Source organism: Chinchilla lanigera, unplaced genomic scaffold (assembly GCF_000276665.1).
Source record: "Chinchilla lanigera isolate Chin_1 unplaced genomic scaffold, ChiLan1.0 scaffold00010, whole genome shotgun sequence".
NCBI classification, from domain to species: Eukaryota; Metazoa; Chordata; class Mammalia; order Rodentia; family Chinchillidae; genus Chinchilla; species Chinchilla lanigera.
The window spans coordinates 18611961-18638990 of NW_004955411.1; positions in this window are offsets into that span (position 1 = coordinate 18611961).

Below are 27030 nucleotides of genomic sequence, written 5' to 3' on the forward strand. Positions count from 1 at the left end.
AATTCATAACATCACAGTATTATAGATGGGCTGAAGATATTTTCATATACAAATATATATTTTGTGCATACATTTATAATTTTCTAAATAGAAAATTACATATATATGAATAACATTTAAAATACACTAAGTTCATACATTTTTGTATGAAGTTTATACATCTTATATACAGAGCATATTTTAAACTTCAAAATACACTAGATGTGATAATTCAAGATTTCAAAACAATCAGGAAAGCATCCTTAAACATTTGATGTTGTCTGGAGGAAAAATTCCATAAAAAGCACATACTTAAGTTGGTATACTAAAGGACAAGTGATGATCTTAAAAATTGCTGGGGCACAGAAGTGTATTTCCATTCTTCCCAGAAGTTGAGATTGAAGTCAAAACTTATAAATTTGAACTTTAACAATAATGATGACTATCATGTAGGAACTCTGCACTGATATAGGAAGGATGGACTTTTTGAGCTGTTACACTAGTATACCGTGGATTTTTAGAAAATTACCTGGGTAATTGTAGCTAGTTGTCAGTCTTAACTACAATTTGCACTAGAAAAATGCAACTGTTTGCAAGTCAGACAGAAACAGAAGCAAGTAACATTAATAATCTTCCAACAAGAAACACACAAATACACACTAATTTTGATGGGACTAGCTATACATTTAGGATTAAGAAGATATCTATAAACTATTTCATGTTTAACATTTGGTAAATCTGAGAATTATAAAATATTGTTTTCCCTATGGTCATGTTCTGTTTTCTTATCCTATCTGTTTTACATTACAAAGGTTAAGATGTAAGAAAATTCCAATCAAATATACATCAATTGAAAATTCATTATTGCATCTGAAAAAAAGAAATATGCGAAGTGACCAAGTATAGGAATAGATCTATAATGTAGATCATTTTTATTTTTCAAATATTAATTTAATGTAATTTTTTCACAATTTGAGTAGGTGTGTAAAGGATAAGATGACAAATTTTGAAAAAATCTTTTAAGTACATATTGGGTATTATGGTAGTTAAAGTTAAATTACAGTAAGGAAATCAGAAGTGTTCTCTGACAGTGTGCCTTTAGGGAGCAGAGGATTTTATGACTTGGTTTTTAATGACCCTTATGATTTCTGAGGGGAGTCATAATTTTTTAATCAGACACAGCTGCCATTTAATAAAAGCCAACTTTGCTAGGCTAGGTCAGTGACAGTATGCTTAATGGCTTTCTTGATAGTTTTCTGCACATTTTTTCTAAGCTTATCCACATTTCTGGCAAATTTTAATTTTTTAGCTAACCCTATCGAGCAAGGGAATAGAATCTACAGGTCATAACAGAGATTTTTATTAATAGATCCTTTTAGATTTTCTGTCCCAAAGTGAGTATGAAACTATCCTATTAACTTTGCCATTTGTCATCCTTCTTTGTAATCTTTACATTACAGGAATTGCGAGAAAGAAAAAAAATACACATGAGCCACTGTTTTCAATGTGTAAAGTTTGATCCTCTTATGGAAACTTTAAGAAAGTTCGTTTAAAAATACTCTAATTTTGTTGATGTCTTATTATGATAATGACATTGTCTTTCTCTTTTGCTCTGTTTGTGGCAATTCTCAACTGCCAGGCATTTTTCTCTGAAATTACGTGATTCTTCCTTTTTCAAATTTAACTGTGTTCTCAAGTTTGTATTGTACACCCTAGCATGTTGATGTCTTTAAGAAAGCATTTGTAAAGGCTTTTCAGAAGATATAAAAACTCAGGTATATTATTATTTCATAGCTTGGAGAATGTTGCTTAACGCTCTGTGTTTAGATTTCTATCTCTGTAATGCTGCTACGGATCATTGCACTTTGGGTTCTTTTCTTGCTCAAGATATATGGAAAAATTGCATTTACCCAATCTTCTGAAGTTAGACGTGGATGTATTCCTTTTTTAAACACTAAATTTTGAAAATGGAAAAAGTGGGGTATGTAACCATTGGGGTGAAAGAGTTTGTTTTTGCAAGGATCTCAAATTCTCTCTTCTCTTATTTGACAACCATAGAGGTATACACCATTGCTATTGAGAGGGGACCAATTTAAGATGATTGAGCCTTTGTCCAGATCTTGGGTGACTCTGAAAGGAAAGCCCTCATGCTCATGCGAGGTTCTAAATTTTTTCCCCTGAGAAACTGAGATTTGCATTTGATTGTCATTTGGTCTGAGTTGACTGACCCACTGTAATTTATTTCTAGTCACTAAGTGAAATATATGATTTATTTTTTAAGATAAATGTCTAGAGTTGTTCAACTGCATTAAATTGCATACTTCAGATGTAGCCACAATTGTAAGCTGTATTTCCATGTTAACTGAATAATCAGGTATTTGCTTTGGACTAGCTTTCTAAATTAAGAGAAATTGACCTCATGTGCTAATTTTAACACTCATCAGAACGATCTTTTATGCATCACTCTAGATGGCAACACTGATAAGGAATTAAGGTTGAGAACTTTTAATTTTATGAGGCCGAAGGTCAAGAGAATTACAAAGCTTTCCACCCCTCTTCCCCTGTCCTATTTTACCACCTGCAGCACTATCAACAGAAAAGTCTCCCCACATGGGAGCCATGTGCAACATAACTCATTTCTTCAAAGGGTGGCTAGATTCAAGTGTATCTTATCTTCCAATGTGCAGTATATTTCAGTTATAGCTTTTAAACAATCTGTTTTCTTTTTCACATCAGTAAAGATTTTAAACAGCAGATGTCAAAACTACTCAGTTCTTTTTTGTCTTGAAATTTCAGAGTTGTTAAAAATGAAGATCTGCTTCTCTACTGTAATTTCTGTGTGAAATGCAGCAATTCAATTATGCTTCCTCTATGGATAGCAGTGGCCCTTCAATGAGAACAATTTTGAATGCATTATCCAAAAATTAGCTTCAATATTTTTTTATTCTTAGCTCCTCCAGGATAAACAAAAATTCGTGGCACTGACGCTGATGCCCTAATTCTTACTTTACCTGCTGTGCTTGAAAAATATACAGTGGTAGGGGAGCACAAACAGTAATGGTGCAAAGATTTCTTATTTCAATATTTACTTTTTGTGGGTGGATTTGGGAGTTTTCTTTTTCCTTTAATGAGAATTGAAGATAAGCTGGCTTCACTGTGGTAATACAAACGTTAAAATGATCCTGAAAGCTATTCCATATGGGGCTTAAATAATGGTAGAAATAGATTGTTGATCAGCAGATACATTCTCATTAGATTCTCACCATTTTTAGCATAGAACAGATGAATTTTCTTTGGAGCAGTTTGTTCTAAGGATGGCTTTCTTGGCTGTCATAGAAGGTTTAGAGTTTCATGAATTTTTGCTATGGCATTCAAGTTGAATAAAATATCTATTGTACATTTCAAGGTGCATGTCTTCTAAACTCTAAAGACATTTCAATATTCGCTTAGTCTATATAGCAAATTGATGCTAACAAAGACATGGCGTGCTTTTATATGACCGTTGAAGTATGTCTTCTTACTATTTGGTAAGGTAAACAATAGCCTTCACAGTATGTGATTTTTGTTTTTATCTCTTCTTAATTTTTATTTTAGAGAAAATAGTACCCAAAAATGGACAGTAGCAACATACAAACAAAACAAAGCAAAGACATTAAAAATGATACGGGGTTTCAAACCAAATGATAGGGATTAACAGTGGTTGTTACATTACATATTGTTATCTTCAATGAAGTTGCTCAGATTACCAAATGTAAGAATAATGAATGTCACTTCCTGGCTCCAGTGTAGATCCCTCAGCCTGCTAGCACAGATCCTTCATCCTACTGGCACAGACTTTCTAGGTTCCACCATAATTTTTGGGCCTGCCAATTGCAAATTCATGAAACAGGCCTGCATGAGACATTATTATGGGTTTTAGGTCTTCAGCTGAACTCATGCAGGACATTACCATGGGATTCAGGCCTTCAGCTGGATTCTTTGGTCTTTAGTGTGTGGACAGATTTCCTGAACATTCTTGTGTATGATTCTTTGGGTGAATATTATAAATAATCTTAAAGAACATGTGTCCTCTATTATATTGTTCTCCTTTGCAAAACCCCAAACCATGACAAGTCCCAACCTTTTATCTATAAACATCTCCAGTTTATCCTTCTTTATGGCTGAGTAGTACTCATTTTTTATTAAAAGACCATATCTTTTTTATTGAGTGATGTTTGAGATGACTACTATTCGCCTTCTTTTTTCTTAATCCTTCATATGCATCCCACTACATCTGCATTCTCATCTGATGCCCTGGCTTCCCGTCTCACTGATATACCTGAAAGGAGAGATTCTTCAGGTTCATTTACCCAAGGACTACCTGCCAGCCTATGTGCTTCTCTCCTGTATTGTCAAGTGATTTTTTTCACAAACTTCTATTGACATATAATATCTACCAATGTGTCATAATTCTATTGGTCAGATCAAAATAAGAAATAATGTGTAAATATATCAGTCTAGGTATTTCAAAAATTTTTCTAATTGACCCTTTCTAAAGTCCCTTTATTGGGGGCTTGTTTTATAAAAAGAAAATTTTCAAAATCTGTATCTGTGTTGTATTTTTTACCATTTCACCAAAATTGAATACTTCAAAACCTGATGTTTTTCAGTATTATTCCATCTCAGAATAGAATACAAATTCGTATCATGTAAACAAAATCTCCATGAAAATATTCTTCCTACATGCATAAATATTTCAAAGCATGCATATACAATTCTAAAATAAAATTTTTATACTGAACTCTTAATGTTTTTCAGTCTTCCTATGTGTTACATTAATAAAATTTGACATCTTCCTGTTTGTATGCTGTTTTCTATAACTTAATCTGTAAAAGCTTTAATGCTGAAGATTTGAGACATTCCATTCATTGAGTACTTGACTAAAGGTACCCAGATGATTCCCAAGAAAATGTAGTCACCTACTATAAAATAGTTCAATACATATATAGGAAACAGTTTGATTTATGAAGTATTACCTTGGAGATTCAACTGATTATAAAATCAAATTAATGTCAGCAACAAAGGAAGTCCATACTACCATGCTACCATTATTATTCTTTATTGAACACCAATGTCAACAGGAAAATATTATATTGTAATTATTTCCTCTGAAAAAAAAATATGAATGTTTAATTTTGTCCATTGTGACTTCTACTTAGTTTACCAAAATAGTAGAATTTGCTTAAACACACCTATGAAGTACATGTGCACCAATTCTACTGCATAGTTTTCTTAGTGTAATACTTTTACTTTTTCCACACAAAAATTACTTTTTCTTAAACGTTAAATTTTTCATTTGAACTTACAGAGCCATAACACTGTCAGATACTTCAAAGAAAATTTCTCAGAATTCAATTTGATCTCAAAAATTGTATTTACCTTTATTCTAATTAGCTGACTTTCTTTTTGAAGTAACTGATAACACTGTTTACCAAATTTGCACGGTTTAGCAGATATGAAATTCTGCAAAAGACCAACACAGGTCCAGTTTTACTTTGTGAGTGCCCAAGAAATCTTAGAACTGAAAATGAGAGAAATCAGTTATAAAAATAAGCATTTGTTCTATTATGTTTTCTAGAGTAGTATGCAAGCACAGCCTCTGCAGCAGCTGGTAGTCAGTAGCTTCAGGTGTGTAGAATGTTCTTAAAAGGGCCAATCAGTTTAAAGCTCATGATGATTACTTTTTAGGAAATTACTCCTTTTTTTCATCTGACCAATGGAATTATGAAAGTTATATGTGCATGTTACATTCTTAATGTACAGAAATCTACAACACAGTTTCCATGAAGTTCTGATATTCACTGACGTAGAGTAGATTAAAAGAAGGGAATAGTTTGAGTACCCTGAAATGGACATTCTTTGAGTGGAAGAAATCTGTACAGATATTTGAGGTATCTCTTCTGGAATCAGATCACCACTCTGCAAACCTGATCTAGCTCAAGCTTGAACCTTGCCCCCTCCACAGCTCAGCTCTGACAATATTGGATTTATAGAACTTGCTTGGGTAGAATTAATTTAAAAGGAGGAAAAGAAGAGAATCAAAATTGAAAATAAAAAAAACACAATTAAAAACAACAAAAAGAGGGGCTGGGGACTTAGCTCAGTGGCACAGCACCTGCCTGGCAAGTGCAAGGTCATGAGTTCAATTCCTGGTACTGGAAAAAAAAATTAAAAAAAAAAAAAACCATAACGAGAAACATTTAAAAGTACCAAAAATTATATAAATTTAGAAATTAAAATTAGCATACAGTGTTACTCTACACATATTTTTATAAATCACATACATAAAGCATTGTATTAATATATAATTGTGCACAAACATATATATCACTTGTCAAGATACCTCTGCCTGTTAACAAAGCACCTTTATTACTTCGATATCCACTTGCTCAGTTCTTAAAATTCACTGGGTTTAGTCTCAGTTGAACATAGCAATTTCCCATCTTGCTACCAGTGGCTTGGTTTAGTTCAAGGATTCCAGCTGGTGTCAATAAAATACAAAACAATATCTGTTAGGAAGTTGGAGGAAAGAGTTTCTTCATGGGAAAAGTACTGTACAGTGATATCGTGGTTCATGAATGTTTCTGTTGTCCAACAATTCAGTTTGCAAATAAAAAGCATTTGGCAAGCTTATGCTTCTGTCTACGAGCTCTACATCCAGAGACAAACATGACCATGGCCATCTGACCCACAAAAACACAATGGCAGCCATATCAACCAAAATTATTGAACAAATTAAGCTCTTAAACTGAGGTACCACTATATTTCTACAACCAAAGGTGTCATTATTTGCTGTCCAGGGCCATCTTTTTGTGCTGGCGGAATTTATGGTGTGGTTTGGCAATACTGGCTAAGGATCTGATGCTTAAATAGGCCACACTTCACAGATGTTGTAGTCATAAGAATTGTGAGATTTTTAGTGCTCCGAAGGATGTTGGGGCAAATTCCAGATCAGATGATGCCGGAACAAATTATTGAGCTAAAGAAACAACTGTGATACTGCTGAACTTCAGCTTTTGAAATTAATGTGTGTGCTTGTTTCTTAATCTGTCATTAAGTTCATTTGTTTCAGACTATAGAATCGTGACTGATGTAACCATGTAAGCTTAACCACCAAAAATATAAAACTTATATCCATGTATGTTTAGAATACACCACAGCTATATTAACTTTGGGGAGGTGGTACACATACATGGCAGTCTTGATCATTCTCAATCTCTTTACCTCCCTGTTTTCTCCTCCCTTGATCCCATCCCCATTTCCAATAATTCTACCCTTTTGTTTCCTACCATCTTTATTTTTTTGGTCTTCTATTTATTTAACTTTTTATGTTTTTCAAATAATAGAAACCATAGTGTATTTAACTTTCTATATGTGACTTTTTTCACCTAACATGATGGTCTTAAAATCAAACCATTTCCCTACAAATGACATGATTTGGCCATTCTCTCAAATCTGTTATATAGACAGTGCAATCCCAATCAAAATATCAATAGCATTCTTTACAGAACTGGGAAAAGTGATCCGAAAATTCATGTGAAGACATAACATGCAAAACCAATTCCAGGCGCAGTCAGCTACATTATCTTGGACAAAGGGGCCAAAACTTTTTATGGTGAAATATAGCCTCTGTAACAAATGTTGGTAGGCAGACTGGCTTTCTGAATGAAACCCCACTTATACAAGAAATATTACCAAGAATCAACAAATGAGATTACATCCAATTACAAAGCTTCTGCACAACAGAGGAAGCCATTAATAAAGTGAGGCAAGAATCTACAAAATGGGAAAATATTTCTGCCAGCTACTCCTCAGACAAAGGACTAACATCTGGAATATGTAAGGAGATAAAAAAGTGGACTCCTTCATCTGAAATAAAAAAACACTTTTCAGATGAAGAATACAAATGGCCAATAAATACATGAAACAATGTTCAACATCGCTGGCTATTCAAGAAATTCAAATTAAAACAGCACTAAGATTCCATCTCACTCCAGAAAGAATAGCTATCATCAGGAAGTCAGGCAAAAACAAATGAGGCTGTAGGAAATAAAAGGAACCCTTCTTTCAAGTTCCTACACAAGGGAGACCATATGATGTTTACCCATTTGGGTCCAGTTTATTTCTCTTATGAGTATGGTCTCTAGTTGCATCCATTTACCTACAAAAGCCTTGAGATTATCTTTTTCTAATAGCTGAGTAATACTTCATTGTATAGGAATATCACATCTTTTTTATCCATTCCTCAGTGGGTGGGTCATCTGAGAAACTGAGTTGAAGGTAACAATATGTAGTGGAATTACAACGGTGAACTCCTACCATCTTGTCTAGTGAAACTCTGTATTTTCTCTACTGCTTTATCAAAGAATTATTTTCTTATTCCCTATAATGGTTTAAGCAATTTTTCATTCTTACATCTGGTAATTTGAGCAATGTAGTTTAGGATAGCGATATGCAATGTAACAACCACTGTTGATTCATATTATTTTGTCTTGAGACTGTATCACTTTGAATGTTCTTGCTTTGATGTGTTTATGTTCATGAGACTGGTATGCTGCTACTGTTCTATTTCTTTGTTGTTTGTTTCTCACTTACTACTCTCTTTAAAATAAAAAAGTGGCCCTTCTTCATTATTGGCATGAGCGTAAACCAATACAACCAGTATAGAAATCAGTATGGAGATTCCCTGAAATAATTTAAAATAGAAATTCCATGTAACCCAGCTATTCTCTTCCATGTATCTTGCTCAAAGAGTTGAAGACATCACACTCAGTTATGTATGCATATCCTTATTTATAGCAGTGCAATTCACAATGTCTAAATCTTGGAAACAATCAGTATGTCCACTATGCCAGGCTCTAAAATCTGCTTGATTAAATGCTTAATATTATCACTACCTAATCATTCAAGGAGAATATAAACATAAGGCAAAGTTTACTATTATCATTAGTGGCCATAAATCCAAATTTCAAAATAACTTTTTGGTAGTTTCAACAACTGTCATCAAATTTTGGGTGATTTCCGTGAACTCTGATAATTTTACTTCAAAATCTGGTTAACAAAGTTCTTCTTTGAAGGAGAGACATGTCAGCTCTGCAGTTATATTGTTGCTTGTAAACGAATTTGTAATTTCTTATCAAGGGGAAATTTTAATACATTTGTCTGTTTTACAAGTATTCATCTAGATAAAAGTGTTATATGATTCAAAGTAAATCCTATAATCCACAGTATAATGCTACTGTAATGCATAAAGTGCAATATGTCACAAAATGCCAAAAATAAATGCACAGTTGTAAATTCTCCTGTCCAACTCTGGAGGGTGTAGGTAACTCAGTCTTCTCTTAGGAAATGCATTTAACAGATGGAATGATGGTCATTGGGCATAAGACCTGGTACAAGTGCTAGTGTCACTCCATACACCAAATAGTTAAAATGTGGATAACATACAATGTTTTATTATCATACCAAAATATCCTCTTCATCATTCTTATTTACAAAAACATTATTTCAATTTTTCTTTCCTTTCTCTTCAGTTTTTTCTTTTGCCTTCCTTCCTTTCTCACTCCCTGTCCTTAGCTCCCCTTCCCATTTGAACATTTTCTTCCTGTTACACCTTGGGGGCCCTACTCTTAAGTGAAATAAATCAGGCACATATGTGTAAATGCTGCATTGTCTGCCTGGTGTGAGAAACCAAAAGTGTAATTAAGAACCAAAATATATAGTAGATGTTGTGAAGTAATGCAGTCTCCTTATATGTCTGTTGGGAGATAAACTCATTACAAGGAGAGTATGAATTCTGTACAGTGATCATAAAGACAGACCAATCCATTTCTTTCAAATGAGCACTGTCATATTGCTTTATAATAACAATGCACCCACTTGTTTATTTAGGTTATATCTCAGATAGTAAATATAGCATATTAATAAAGATAGCTATAAGATTAACTGTTCATTTTCCTCAGAACTCCAAGTACACATTTTTTTGAATTAATTGACACAAAGCAATATAATTCAGTTAGTTAAGGCACATTCAATTTTTTTGTAAGTTCACAGGACTGTAATCATCACCACAATCAAAACTTAGGACAACTGTCCTTTCCCCCAAAACCTTAGGAAACCACTAAATTGCTTTCTTTCTCTACAGATTTGTCTGTTCAGTACATTTTATATTAATTAAGTCATCCACTATGTGATCTTTTCTGATTGACTTCTTTCATTTATATTTTAAAGTTACATCAGTGTTGTAGCACAACTAATCAATACTTGTTTCCTTTCATTACTGTAAAACATTTTATTAATCCACTCACCAGTTGATGAATATTTGAGTTATTCAGTACTTGTTAATATTGTACATTTTATGTTACCACACTATCCATAATTGAGTGGTCTAAAACCTGAGGTTTTTTTCTTGTAAGATTTGAAAGAACTAGGTGCTTCCTCTAAGATTTTTGTAAGATTTCATCTAGTAAATGCAGAGTGTTGGTGGTCATATATCCCAGCATTTATGGAAAGGAACTCTTCAGTGAAAGTGATATACTAATGAACAGGGAAGAGGAAATAAAGAATAAAATGGTAATTCTAGAGATGTCTCCTTTAATAGCTCCAGTGTAGAGATGCCTACCTGTAGCCTGCTTTTTATGTAGTTTGTTGTTTCTCTCTTCTGTAGATTTTTCTGGCCAGTTCATACATCTCATTCCTCAACCAAAAGCATGGTTAGTGGGATAAATTTCTCCTAGGCAACTAAAAAGATGGCCTGCATTTATGTCAGTGTGGTAACAGGTTATTAACTAAGGCGTTCTCTGTTGTCCTAAATTGGTCACTATGTCAGAATCCCAGGGATATACAGACTACAATACCCTAAAGGGAAAAGAAAAAATAATTGACACTAGGTATATCAGGACTTTATATATGTATTTATCGTTATTATTATTATTTGGTATGGGAAATTGAACTCAGTACCTCACGCTTGCCAGGCAGACACTATGCCACTGAGCTACATCCCCCGCCATTGTGTTTTATAAACACACTTACATGCACACACATAACAATACCAATAACTAACTTACCCCAAATATTACTCTCCTTGTTGGTGTACTAAGATAGCAATATAGAAGCAGGCCAATAAAAGTAATGACTCAAATTAGGATAGTCTGAAGAGTGAGTGTGTTGGTTTATGCTGCTGTTATGACAAATTCCCTCGCATAAAGCCAAAGTGGGAATCACAAGAGATTTATCTGTAGAGACTAAGGGAGACCATAATAGCTCATTGGCATTTGCTTACATAGTCAATGTGGCTCTCTGTCTACTGTTTACCTGAGCAAGGAAAATGAGAGAAGGGAAAGGTAATTTTACAAAGAGGTAACAAGGTAGACATAAAGGTGAAAAGAGATACTGAAGTTTATCGAAGCTCAAGTGAATGCTCTTCAGAATTAGTTTAATTTGAGCCATGTTGCTGGCATTTTAACCAGGAAGACTGGAAACCATGCAAGAGAACTCTGAGATCAACTGTCTGCACCACCAAGTGTAGGAGTTGAAATGCCTTGGAGAAGGTTAAAGTGGGGTGGATCTTCTTCTTCAGTGCCACAGACCCAAGGGGAAATTGCAGAACTTTCAGAAAAATTCACACATGGATCTGCCTGAGCATCACCATGGGGGTGTTGCTCAGTGGAGAGTGCTCAGCCATCGCTGTTGCCCCGAGAAGCAGTGACAGCTAAGGAAAAAGTCCAGCAGCAAGACTTTTTCCTATTTTCCACTGGAAGAAGTTCAGTAAAAAAACAGTTAATGCCTCTGTCCTAAGCGTAGTGTCATGGACGGGGGAGGAAGAAATGAACAATAAGCAGGAGGTGTAAATGAATCATCATTCTAGACCGAATTGTTCTTATAAAAGTAAGAGAGAAAATTTAAAAAACTAAAATCATTATCTGTTTGTATTATTCAAGGGGTTTGTCACATATACATTTTCATCCCATCCTCACTAACGGCAAAAATAAGATATGTCAAAATATGTATGTGTATGTGTTTATTTCTGGAGAGGAAAAGAAGAGATCTCAGAGAAATGTGAGAGATCACAGATTTTAAGCTCCTACAGAGATCAGAGGCAGTCTATTCAAAATATTCACATGAGGTAATGAGAAATCAAACTCAGGTAACATCTATCAAAGCCACATCGCCTCCTGGAAATCATGGGTAGCCCTTCCTTGAAAAAGTGAAATTCATGAGGCTTCATAGGTTCTATCATTTTCCCATTAAGGTCCCTCCCCCCAAATATGGCATATTGTTTGGAAACTCTTTAAAAATGGGCTTGTGAAACAATAGCCCTTTTTTCTTTGGTGATGAATCACGATTTGTCTCCCTTCCTATGCATTGCAAGGAAAATGACTAGGGACAGGTAAAATCTATGATAAATTCTCAGCATCAGCAAATATTTACAAGGTTTTGGTGAGGAAGGCTATGTACTTTGAATGTGTCCATTTCCATGTAAACAGAGTATGACTTGGCTTGTGATACTTAACTATTTTATAGGACTTTAGATGGTGCATATTTCATCATGGAAGACTCATTCTTCTATTTCAATCACTTGTTTATTGCTGGCCTTGTGCTTATTTTGCAATCTCCTGTTGAAATCTTGGCAAGTTCTCAGGTAGTGATGACCACCTGAACACAAAAGAGGCATAAAGGAGGAAATGCAGTCCAAAGAGGGACTACCTTAGTATTCTATAAAGAATGTAAGTGTAGCAGTGTTGTTAAATCAGGTATTTATAATGTTCAGATTGAATGCCATTGTTCATAGAGTTTATAAATATGTTTTTATAAAATGTAGATATTTTCATAAATTTTAGCACTGCTTTTAACCTACATTATCATACAATGGCCACATTTTAAAATATTAAGGCAGGATTTCTATTAGTACACGGCACAGTATATATTTAACTCAGTTGATTCAACTGAGCTAACATAAAGAGAATTATGCACAAGTCTTTGTAAATATGTGCTAAGATAGCCGGGCATGGTGGTGCAAACCTGTAATTCCAGCACTCAGGAGGCTGAGGCAGGAGGATAATTGTGAGTTTGAGACCAGGCTGGACTACAAGTGAGCTCAAGGCCAGCCTGAACTGCATAGTGAAACCCTGTCTGAAAAAGACAGAAAAATAAATGTGCTAAGGTAATGCGTGTTGCTACCACAATCAGCTCCACAATACTCAGCCTTCAAGGCTTTCTTGACTTTAGTTCCGACAGGTTATCTGTCTGACTCTAAGTCAAAGTATGTTTTGTTGCTACAGTTCCATTACAATTATTAATAGGTAATGAAACAGACCGGCTTTAGATAAAACACATCTATATCCAGTCCAGTCATGGTCAAGCCACAGGTGATAAAGGAAAATGACAGAAAGAGCACCGTGGCTACAGGAGAGAAACACCTGAAGCAAGTGGAAGCAGCAGAGAGGAAATTCAGCAAAAAAGCAGATTACAGATGGAACTAGGCAGAGCAAGGAGGAGAGAATGTGAAAGAAGAAAAGAATGGGGGGGGGATGAGGAGAAGAAGGAAATGGGGAGAAGTGGGGGAGGGGTCAGGAAAAGAACAGTGGCACAGGGCCTGGCACAGAGTCTCCTGCACACATGTGAAGACCTCCACAGGTCTCACTGCCCAGGCTTCACGCGGCATTTAAGACTTCAGCGATAAGATAGGTAAATCATTTTAAAAGATTTTGCATTGGAAATCTTTTCAGTGCCTGTTATTTTAAACATTGAAGTCTACTTCTATACAGTTCAGGCAGGCTTTAAACTCACTATGTAGCCCAGGCTGGCCTTGAACTCATTGCAATCCACCTGCCTCAGCCACTGGAGTGCTGGTATTACAGGCATGATCTACTACACCTGGTTAGATAGACATTTTGAGACCATATTCCTCCTAAATTCATTTTAAAGAAAGAGATTACAGCAAGTTTTCTTTTGTAAGTCAGTATTTCTTCACTTAATCTTCCATTTCATGAAATATTCCTCTAACATCATTTTAGCTGGAGCAAAGTGTTCCTATGCACTAGAATTTAATGAACCATTTTTCTTTTTATTCCATTCCCTTAATAGGTTTTTCTAGGAAGGCATTTGGTGTTTCCAAGTTTGCTTCTTTTATTTTAAGCTAATCCATACATATATATGACACGTTATTTTGGGGCACCCTATATTTTGTTTCTTTAGCACTAATAATGTATAAAGAACCCAAGTTAGTGACTTTGTAAGTTGAATAGCTTTTGTCACTCATGAAATTATCCTTCAAAATGTTACAGATTTAGAATCTTAGCAATATATAAAATGCCCATAAGTAGTTGATTCTGCATTTTTCTCTAATTAATGAGCTATCTTACCCACCTGAATGATACACAATTGGATAAAAATATGTTGAAGATTAAAGGAGGCTTTAATAACCTAAATGAGATCAAAGAATAAAAAATTGTCTCCACGAGTGTTTTCTTTAAATATCTTTAAATAATGTTCTAAATGCCCTGCAATTGTTTGGATAAGAAGAACTGATTAGTAGTACTGACAAGAGGTCAATAGACTTAAAATTCAGCTGCTGTTGGATTAAAGGCCTTATTTTTTTCTTTTCTTTCTATCACTGTCTGAACATTATAAACAGATTACTTTGTAGAGTTACACAAATGATAATCTTCTGCCAAAATTATCCAAATCATCTCTTTGATATACTTTGGTATATTCTGTGCATGCCAGTTTTAGCTCACATGAGGAACATTATAAATTCTTTTCAATGTAGAAGGGTTCATTTTTTTGCCTTCAAATGCAACTCATAAATTATTTTGATATATTTCCCACATAAGTGTCAAAACTACAACAAATAAATTCAGTATCATTTGAACAATTAAATACAATGCAATCATTCCAAATGTATTTTAAAGTAATAAAATAGTAACTCCAAATATAAGCAATTCAGTTGATCTCTGAGAATACTTTTTGCTTAAGCCACACACAGAAAAGTAAAATATGACTTTATAAAACTGATGAAATAGTTTTATTTACCAGAGATTATTTCAGTAATGATTCCTTCAGAATAACTCTAAAAACTGCTCGAGAGTATAAATAAATATATAATTTTTCAGAGATTTAATATTTGGTCCTCTAAAAAAATTCATGTTTTAATTTTGATGGAAATTCTACTTTTTTTGTTGTTGTTGTTGTTTGTTTGTTTGTTTGGTTTTTCTCTGGAACCGAGAACCAAACTCACAACCTTGCGCTTGCCAGGCAGGCGCTTTTGTTGCTGAGCTAAATCCCCAGCCCCTGGAAATTCTATTTTAATATTAGAGTTTAATATTGCTCTTTCAGAATTTCTCTAGTCTATCCCTTATATCTTTTTCTTAACATTCATTTCTCCTTGATAGCTTAATATTTAAAAAATACAATAGTCAATTTGTTCCCAATAAATTATATCTTAAGGTGGAATTCACTTAGAAAATGAAATCTGTCTTTAAAAAACTATATGTTCTTTGAGAGAGAGAGAAACAAAGAGAAAGAGAGACAGAGAACCTAAATTGAAGATGCAGACAGCAATAATAGTTTAGTCAAAAATAGACCTGTCCAAGTGAAATATACCTGTCTGTACTATGAACAGAACTGGTGAGATATTTTAGGTAGATTGATTTAAAATAATTGCAGGAGCAAATTCAATGTAAAAGAAAAGGAGAAACCAAGTGTGAGGACAAATTTTAGGAATACGTGCGTCTAGAGATCAAAACAAATTTGAGATCCTTTTAATGATAAGTACAATTCTTTCTACTTTGTTTAAGAATTTAATTTTTGTATTTAAAATTTTTAAAATTCATTTAAATAATGTGTAACTACTCTCATTCAGTTAAAAGCAGTTTATTTTGGATGAATCACTAGAAATTCATTGCTGGTTTCTGAGAACTAAATTTTGATTACCTCAGAAAATAATATTTTGCTTTTTAAGGCATTCTTAAGGCTTTTGGAAAATTAAGTTTCCATGATCTGTATGTAGATGCATTTCTTCTTTGTGAATAGATAAGATTCTCTGAGGCAGTCATGAATAGTTTGGTGGCTCCCACAGGGGTCTGACATTTCAATATTTCCTGCTGCGCTTGAGAGGGAAGCATTTCAAAACATTAAGAGCACTGATAAGCAAATCCTTCATTAATAAAACACACTATTAAGCTTGCAGCTCCTGTACTTAAAATTTCCCCATTTTATCTAAAATTAATTTGCAGGTACCATGAACTTTTTTGAAGTTTAAAAAAAAAAGAAAAAGAGAGAGCTGAAGTTAAGGGCAAGATTTTTTTAAAACCTTCATCTCTAGTACATCTCTGCTCCACAGATCATTTCTCCTTTATTTAATAATTGATGCCAGCTACACCAGCATGTTTAAATCCTCAACAGATAAGAAATAATTAAGTTAACACCACTCAAAATGATATGTAACATCTCAATCAGTGAGAATTTCTGAGTAATAAGGAGAATAAAATCATTGGAAGCTGCAGTGTAGCTTAATTTTTTTGTGTGAAAATCAAAGGCACATTGATACAGATGTGAGAAAGACCACGCTTTTGTGAAGGTGTTACATGCTATAGTAAGTGATGTTGCTGCAAGAGATTTAATGAATACACAGTGGCACACGGACACTGCTCTTCTACTGATTTTGCAGTTCTAAATTTGAAAATTAGACATACCTGAATGTTGAACCTCTGTTTATTTTAACGATCTTACTGATAATAAATTGCTGAGATGCGATACGGACTCTAGTAGTTCCAATCTTCCCTTTCAAACTCATAGAGGCATAATAAAATTGAACAGAGAAGTCTCCCTTTCCCCTTTCTCTGTCCCTGTCCCTCCCCTGGTCTCTCTCTCCCTCTCTCTCTCTCTCTCTCTCTCTCTCTCTCTCTCTCTCTCTCTCTGTCTCTGTCTCTCTCTCTCTGTCTTTGTCTCTTTCTCTCTCAGTTTGGATGCACATGAGTGCGCACACATGAATAATCTTTCCTCTTGTCCCCCAGTGTGCTGAAGCAGTTATCTTCCACCCTTTAACTCTGAAATCCATGTACAAGCCTTTGCAAATAAATGGCTGTATATCCTCGGGATCAGTGTACCTAAAAATAATGTAGTATGAAAAGTGGTCCTGTAAGTACAAAAAGGCAAGTACATTCCTTACATTATTTCTGACAACTACTGACTACTTAGTTGATCCAGGCAAATTGCATAGTTTAATGGGACACCCCCATTTCTTTATGCATTGTCTAAGAAAGGGGGAAATTGACAAGAATGATGAAAGTCTGCTGAAACAACAGCAGAGAGCAATCATTCTCTTATTCGCTGCAATTGTCCCCACTAACCATGCTTAAAATTCATAAAAGTTACTACATCAGACAAATTGTTAAATCATTTACAAAGATTTGTCACTATTTGACTTTTCATGAAAGAAAGCATGGTCACTCCAACTTGCTAGTCCAGTGACTGAATTTCTAAGATGATATAGACTTTGATTCCTATCTTACGACCCTAGAGAAAGACCTAAAAGTACACATTAACCCAGTCACTGGGCTGCAGTGTAATCAGGATCTAGAGCTGCTTAACTATTCTCAAGAAAAACTCTCAGTTTAAACTGAGTAACCCAATAAATGCCTTGGGCATTTGCAAAGAGCAGGCTTATACTGATGGAAGGAACTCACACCTGTCTTAGATTGAGGGTACCAGAGAGGTAACGAGACTGAGATTGCAGCTCCTACCTGAAGGGCTGGCTAAGCTCCTTGTGATGTGGAGCTGTCCACTCCTGCTCAGGTAAGCTGAGCCCCAGGAAAAGGGATCAGCTTGAGGGTAAGCCTGGTTTTAGTGTCATGTTCATTGCTTCTTCAGGGTCTTCCTCCCTGGCTGAAGGTCTGAAGTATGACTTAGCAACACTATTCAAAGCAAGGAAGCCTGAAATATAGATTTGTTATAGAAATCATTAGAAATATTTAATTTAGGTGATTTCCTCAAGGATTAGGACTTACATCCTAAAGAATTTACATCCTAAAGTTTCCACCTATTTGCAATAGCTCCATCAGTTCTAGGTAAGGCTTTAAATGTACGAGCCTTGGCGGGGCGTTCAGTTTGCAAATTAGGGCATTTGATGTGGTCGACTGACAACTGGTGGTCAACTTGTGACACCCAGCCGGACCGAAGCAGCGTGGTGCTCGGTGTGGGAGGCCCACCTGAGCATTGCTGTTGGCAGGATCAGAGGCAGAGCTGGAGAAGAAGCAATTGAGAAGCTATTGGGAAGCTGTAGGGAAGCTGTAGGGAGCTGCTGATTCTCCTGGAGGAGCTTGTCGTGCTGGCTTTTCTGATGGACTCAGCTGTTCTCATCGTCGATGGAACTCAGAACCTTACTATCCCGGAGAATGGCTACGTGTTACATTGGGGAAGCGCTGGTCCTCACTTTGAACATTGTTTCCTGGCTCTGGAGGGGAAGATGGTGCACTGCTCAGTCTCCTGGAGAAGCTTGTCACTTTGGCTTTCCTGGTGGGAGCTCGGGACCTCACTGTTGCTGAAGAAGGATGTGGTACTTTTCAGGAGAGCTCTGCGTTGTACTTTGAGCCTTGCTTCCTGGCTCCAGCTCAGATCCCTCAGCCTGCTAGCACAGATCCTCCATCCCGCTGGCACAGACTTTCTAGCTTCCACCACTGACCTGTGGGCCCTCCCAGCCCAGATCTGTGAAACAGGCCTGCAGGAGACATTGTTGGGGTTGTAGGCCTCCAGTTGTACTCATGGTATGCATTGTTATGAGCTCTAGGTCTTCAGCTGGACTCATGCTGGACATTGCCATGAGATCCAGGCCCTTAGCTGGATTCTTTGGGTCTTTAGTGTGTGGACAGATTTCCTACACTCTCTTTGTATATGACACTTTGGATGACTATTATAAAGCAATCTTATAAACTATGTGTGTAGTATTGTTTCCCCCTAGAAACTCCTGACTACAACACTGGATGTGTTTAGAATCACCAGGATCCAAAAACTCTAGTCCTTCTTAAATTATTTACATAGAATTATCACTATTTGCCTTTTCATGAAAGAATGCCTGGTTGATCCAACCTGCTAGTCCAGTGACTGAATTTCAAGATGACGTAGACTGTGGTTGGGAACTGATGTTGCAGTTCTAATCTGAAGGGAGTTCAAGAAAGCCTTAATCTTCTTTTGAAGACCTTCATCTGTTTTCCCTTAAAGCACTGACTGGATGGAAGGAACTATCCACATTATACAGAACAACTTAATTTACTCCAAGTGTATTAATCTAAAAGTTGATCTATATAAATAGCACCTCACTGCAACACCTGGATAGGTATTTGAAAAATATCTGGATACTTAGCCTCACCAGTTTGACATGCAAAATCAACTGTCATACAAAGTTTACAATGAGAATTTCTCCTTTTCAAAAAATTGATTGCAGTTTGGTGAAAAAGGCTATGAAAAAAATTGACTAGAAACCCAAAAGATAAAGATGAAGCTTGCCAACTTACACAAATTAAATGTTTGCTAACTTGTCCTTATTTTTTCTGCATCAAGTGTTCTAGAAACTTAAGTATGTGATGTGGCTTGTGATTTTAGTGAAGGTTAGCATATGCCTCATTTAGCAAAGCATTCAAAATTCTTCAATCAGCCAGGTACAGTGGCGTTCTGAGAGGCTGAGGCAGGGTAATTATGAGTTTGAGCCCATCCTGGGGAACACAGTGATTTAATGAGACCCTCTTTCAAACAAAATACCAGATATAGTTCAGTTCAAAGGCCCTGAGTTCAATCCAGAAGAAAACAAACAAAAAAATTCTTCAACCTTACTTTTAAAATTGCTATTATTTCTTTGCATATACCTAAATGCCACAGGAAAACATAGGGCTCTTGTGGCCCTAATTTGCAAAAATACCATCCTATCTGTTGAAATTCCAATCAAAATTCTGCTCAAGTCCCATTTCTTGGAAGGCTTCCATAAACACATACAGACTAAGCTTGTCTTCACCTATGCTTTCATAATAGAGCATATGGCTTTATTAAAACAAGATGATTTATATATAATTCAGTCTTTTTGAAAACATTGAGAACTCCTCCATGTAACCATACTGTCTAAATCTGGTCCTGAGATTAAGGTGTCAGCACAATATGGGGTCTTCTTAGAAATGTAGAGGCTCAGAATTATCTCTGATCTTTAAAGAATGTGTATTTCAACAAGAGGTCAGGTTATTTTACAATATAATTTATGAAGCTTGACTCTAGATCAGTCGTGGTGAACCTATAGCACATGTGCTATAGTGGGTTGTTTCTTATCCTTGAAAGCTCTAAAAGGTTTGCCATCACTACTGTAGGTGTTCGTATTAACAGAAATGACTAAGGTAATATTTATGGATTAAATAGACATATTCTACTAGGGAGATATTAATCCATGTTTAGTGTAGACTGCTCTTGGACTCACCATTTTAAAAATCTACATCCCAAGCATAGTTAAACTCCCCTTTATCTTCCTACCAACATTCTGAATTTGTTTTTTTCCAGATTATGATTTAAGTATCAATTCTGGGTGTAATTCAAAGTAAAACATTGTTATAAAATAAACATAAGGCAATTCAATAAAATGCTTATCACTGACATCACTGCCTTGCCAGGTACTGTAAAATCCAACATGTTTGTATTACTTTGATATGTTTTACTTTCTTTTCTAGTATCTATAGCTAATGTCCAAACACAGAGTTAGGTCTGGGTTAAAAAAAAATCAATTCTTTAAATATAAGATTGGGTCATGTGGTTCTTTTCATACTACCATGAAACTCTAATGATGGCCCTTGGCTTATTTTTTTCTATTAGTTGCTCTTGTTTACTTGTGGCTAGCATGAAGGTAAGAATCACTGCTGTACAGTCTCACTAATTAGTCTTTTGTTCAGAACTAGATGCCTAACAGATACTTCGAAAGTATTTGTTGAGTTTGTGAATGAGTGATGAATTCAATTACATAAATAGATAGGTATACATTGGAAAGGAAGGAATAAATAGAAAAACAGAAATTGCCCTCAGCAGTTTTAAATGTAATTATCAAAGCAGGGGTCATTCTATTCAAAGATTTTTTTTCTCCTTCCCTCAGTCAGAACAATAATGAGGAAGAATTTAAAAGTTTATTGTGGGAAACATAAATTTAAACTTGATATGTTAAAGTTAGATTCGTCACATTTTTTCCCACCACAAACACTGTGACTACTAAGAAGTGATAGCTGAACAGAAGTGAAAGTGATTAGAGAAATAATTTGCTGTCAACTAAATCAGGGCAATGTCACTGTGACCCTGTTTGGTTGTTTCAGGTACTCTAATGGCTAGTTCACGTCAAGAATTTAAATCTAAATCCCTTCGCCCCATCCTTATTGAAATAAATATTTGACCAAGGTTAAAGAAATGCCTCCTTGAGTTTGATAAAGTATTCTATTTTAACTCTAGAAGCATTGGCAGCGTTTGATATTTCTCTCAGGTGTTTGTAGGGGTTTAGTTTTAATATCATTTTTCTTAACATGGTGGCTATTATTTTTACATAAATAGTTTAGCAGCAGGCCATATATTAAATCCTGAAGTACAGTATATTCTTAGTATTTCTGAAAATAAATAAAAACCCACAGAAGAAACATTTATGAAAAATGACATACTTTCCTATATTTTCAGCTGCAAAAACAGAAGTTTATTAAAGAAAACATGAGATATTTTTTGTAGAGGAAGATAATGGCCCAAATCAACATGAATATTATTAACTTTTTGAAAACTCTCTGGATCTTGTTATGGTCAGTGTTAGCAGCTCTGGTGACAACTTTAATGATGGATTCATTATGGCTCTGGCTATATTTGTGGAATACCTTTTAAAGTAAGCACTTGGTACAGAGCTTTGCTGAGACAACATTCAGATGACAACTGGCATTGGGGGAACGAATGAGAAATGACCACAGATCTGCAGGCTTGTAGGGCACGACCAATTTCAGGAAAGCACTGGCGTCAGCTCTGTTCAATGTCTGTCTCTAGGCACTGAGAATATGCCCATCACTGCTGCTCCTGAATGCTCCGAGAAATAAATTAGAAGCCTGCCAAATTGTCTTGACCTAATTAACTGGAATTCAAACCGGGGCAATATTTTATGTCCTCCAAATGCTGTGCATGTGAGTCTGGCTATTTTCAGCACAGAGTGATGACTTCTTCTGCACACATGTAGCCCTCTTACATTTACAAGGTCTTTGAATTAAGCTTGTGTTTTAGAGTTTCATAATGTGGGATATTCTCACCATAAAGATGAGGAAACAGAGATAGGAAGAAATGAACTAAGTTTCGTTTTAGCGAATTCTGTGAGAAGGAACATGGTAGAGTAACACATAACAATGGTGGATCAAAATTTTCTCCTGGGAAGCATCACCTGGTAGTCTTCCTCTCCACGGCCATGACTCTGCTGTTGATAATTTTCAGCGGCAGAAGCAGCAGTCTCCACAGTAATATCGCAAGTGTAATTCTCAAACCCTCACTCTTCATCTTTAAGGAGAATCACTGACCAGAAAAAACGTTAATTTAAGGTATTAGGTTACAAGTGAGTTCTATTTTGTTTTCATGTGAATGAAATGGTATTTTTCAGAACTGAGCATTATTGATTTGTATTTGCAACTGAATTAAGCAATACTCAGTTTTTCTTATCACCTGAAATATGAAAGTCACGAAGTATAATTTTTCACCCAGTGGTCCGGGCCAGTAACTCCCAAGATTTTACCATGGTGTGATCTTATAAGGATGTCATGATTCTCCATTCGGGAAGAAATTCTCTCAGTATCTGAATTTGCAGCTGTTCTCCACTTGTCACTAGAAGATGTAGAAAGCACCTATGCTTTTCATCTATTCTATAGAATTCTGGGTGGATATAATTGTGTTTGTTTGAGTCAAGCATCCCCCCTTATTTGCTACTTAATGAAACTCCATATCTTTAGAAAATACATCTATCTTCGCCTTCCTTAGAATGTCTTTCTTGCTGCAGATCATATCAATTTACTGCCTTCTTGAAAGAATATCCCAAAAAATGTCCAAAATATTCAGTCCTTGATGATTGACCTTTACACATAATAGCTAATTATACAGCTTTTATTGTATTCCAAGCATTGTTTTAAATAACTTATTTAATTCTCACAGTTTCATTATGTGGTACTAGAATTTTCACCATTTAACAAATGGGAAAGCTAAGGCCTGAGATTCTAGGAAGACTGACAGTGAGGCTGACACAAGATTTAGTTCTACACCAACAAACTGCAGAGCTTATGCTTACAGCCCTAGGTAGTGTTGTTCCTCAGGAAAGCAGTGATTTGTGGTTCATCTATATTTTTTCCACTGAGGTTGAGATATACTCTCCAAATATGCCATTCAAGTATTCTAGGCCTAACTACTTGAATATGTATTTCCGGCAAGATTTTATAATTTGATTCTGATAACTTCTGAAACTTATTAATTCTCAAGGTCACATTATATTTTAATTCTGTCCTTCAAGGTGCTAAATAACCTTTCCTAGTCTGGTGTTATTAACTAAGTAAATGAGCATGTTTTGAGATGATTGATGGAATTATTAAATAGCTCTCATCCTAGGACTAACCCCATCAGTCATGTTTCCCGACTCCAATATGGAACTATTTGGATGACTACTGTGAAACAAATTATATACCTGTTTACCAGTGATAGAGAAAATGCTCACCTCTCCAATCTTTTCTGGAAGTAAGGAGGATATAAAAACATATTCCAAAATGTAACAAATGTTTTCCCAATTTAATTATTAATGAGACTATCAGTTTAAACAAAAATATTCCTAAACTACAGAGAATTATTAGTTACTTCATTATCCTAACCATTACATTTTAAATTTTTCCTAATTTTAACATGCGTAAAGGAGAGTTATCTGGTAGCATTTACTTTCTAATTAAAATATTTTTAACATTTTAGAGTATGCATTTGCAATACAGATTTGTGTTCCCTCAAGCAAAGCAAGAAATAAGTCCCTCAGATACCTGTTTATGTTGCTATTTTTCAACTTAAAAAAAAATCCATACCTGGATTTGAACATTGTTTCCCTAAAATTTCTCACACTAAAATTTTGAAATATAAACTGGGTGTTGTGGTGCATGCCGTAATTCTAGCACTAAGAGCCTGAGGCAGAGGATCAAGTGAGCTGGAGGCCAACCTGAACTACGTAGCAAGATCCTGCCCCAAAAACAAAATAAATAAATCATTGAACAAACTTTAAAACATAAATGCAAAATATTTAACATTCATATGTTCTTGGAGGATCCACAAAATATCTGACCAAGAGTATGATGTTATTTTCATAAAATGCTTTTACTTTTTTAATAGAAAGATGAGATTTTGAACAGAAAAAATCTCTTATTTTTCTTACATATGAAGACACTTATAGTGTTCACTTTTCTGGTGAAGTATCAAACCTCTTTAACTTTGTTGCTTTTATGTCATTTTTATGTTTTGTGTCTTTTTTGATTTGGTGCGTTTTTTTTTCTTTTTATTTAACTAGGGCTTGTTAATACACTCTTCCTCCAAATTCATCAGTTCCTTTTGCACCTGCTAACTGTGCTGTTGAATTAAATAAATGACTTAAAAGGCTATTTTACTCCCATATTTCCCACAACTTTTCACTGCGATCTTAAGATCAGGTTTTTGTCTAAAGCAACACCTAACATCCTCTCCTCTACTTTAATAAATTACATCTGAATTTCACCTTGTTTCCCACTCTCACGACCGATTTAACCTTTTGTGCATTCGCGGGATACAGTAGTTTTGTTTTGCTTTGTTTTCTAGAAGGTATAGAACAAAGGTTTTCAGGAGCTCTATGCTACACCCACTTCGGAATTTAATTAACCACAAAGTTAAAAGCCAGGGCAGGGCCCAATAAGCTGATAGTGAGAGTGTGGCTGCCCTAAACCTGATAAGAAAATGAACTAGGAGTTTTAAATTGAGATCGCTACCAGCATAGCCCTAGGTTTCGGCAGTGACAAACTGTAGTTACAGATTCCAACAGCCTCTGATGAAAAGCTGCTCTCATTCCCTAATGCTTTATGGGAGAGCTGCAGCTACTAGGATATTTTTCAAGCAGAAAGTCATCATCATGACAACGCCAGAGTAAAAGAGGGCAAAAAAAAAAAAAAAAAAAATCTTTCTGGTAGGGAAATAAAGACATCTTAAGCTTGACTTCAAAAGCTCTCTACAGCAAACAGTAGCTGTGGAAATACCGTTTCATCTTTGCCTCTGGGATATTATTAAGCTTTTCTAGTAGCTCTAACTGCAGGAGAAGGGATTACAGAAGTTGCTGCTGTGTAGCTGCCTGCCATACAAATATCAGGAAAAGCTGCGATCACGGATTTGTATTAGAGCCAGTGATTAGCCAACCCCAAGAAACTGACCTGGTAATGAATAGTACAACACACTCCTTTTCACATCGTACAAACAAAAACACGCAAGACACTGCCATTTCTTGCTGAAATGTCAAAGACTTCTCTTCGGTCAAAGTTTGCAAAACGCAACAGGGGCCAGTTCTAGCTGCATCTGCTAATAGCATGCACACTCCAGCAATGCCATTCACACTGTATCAGTCACACTTGTGTCAGGATTTCCATGATGAATTTCTAACTTCAAATGTTTTAGTTGAGTGGATGGAGACAGGAGGAAGAGAAGAAGAAAGGCAAGTAAGAAAGATCAAGATGAGACATATATGTACCCGTTTTCCTTGACGAGTGTATTTATTATGTTTCACAAACATACTAATAAAAATATTTTTAAAAATTAAAAAAACTAAAATACAGTAGATGCTTCAATGATTCATTTTTGTCCTGCCATGAAGACTATATCTATCATTTTAGTACAGATATGGAGCTCAACAGAAAACAATAATCAAAGGTGTTTATTATTACTGTTTATTAGATCTGACTGCACAATGTGCTTTTTTTCCAAAATCATTTTTCATCTAAATGTAACTGATGCCCACTATATGGATGAATTATATGTTTTGTAAAAGAACCAATGGATTCTTTTTAAAAAAAAACATGAATGAATACATAGTATTCATTATGTCATCAAGAATTTATCACTGACATTTAGTAAAATTTTGTTTCTTACAGTGAATAACCAGAGTATCCTGTTTTCTAAAAAGATAAAATTAATAATGGGTACTAAATAATTACTAGATGTCTTTACAGTTTATATTCTGCTTTTACAGTTTATAATGTGAAAATAAAGCTAAAGCATACAGTATATGCTTATGCATTTTATTAGTAATAAAAGCTTCTATTCACTTAGCAGATAAAATTTTCTTCTCAAGGTGAAGCAATGCCAGAAAATAGAATGATGGGCCTGAAATATACAACTGAATTACAATCACAAAGTGCTTTCAAACACAGAAGAAAATTATTCTTGAAAAGTATTAATATTAATTTGATTTGACTTTGGGGTAAAAGCCAGTACATTTGACAACCCTTCTAGAAATGCAATTGATTAAAATATATTTCTGTTTTCAAAAGCCTCTAGTAAGTAAGTTGCCATAACAGAGGTTTATATTCCTAATTTTCTTGTGCAGTTGAAAACATTCTGATCCCAAACCTTGTCAGGATCATCAGCGAGGTACATTAGAATAGCCTCACTATTATTATTTTCTTCAATTTTCTATTTATTTATCTCTAGTTAAGTTTTAAATTACAATGCACTTTACAATACTACAATCATTATCCAAGAATAGAAATTGTAACGGAAAATCCCATAATACCACTCCCAAATTTACATTGAAAATAAATGTTTTACAAAAACATTACAAGAAATTCATTGATTATTTTATTTTCTTACTTGAAACTGTACCTCATTGACAAACATTGAAATATGATCTTTTCTATAATTATACTTAATGAGAATTTCAGGAAATAGCAACAGTTAACATGTATTAGATCTATTAATTGAAGAAAAAAGTGACTCATTTTAGCT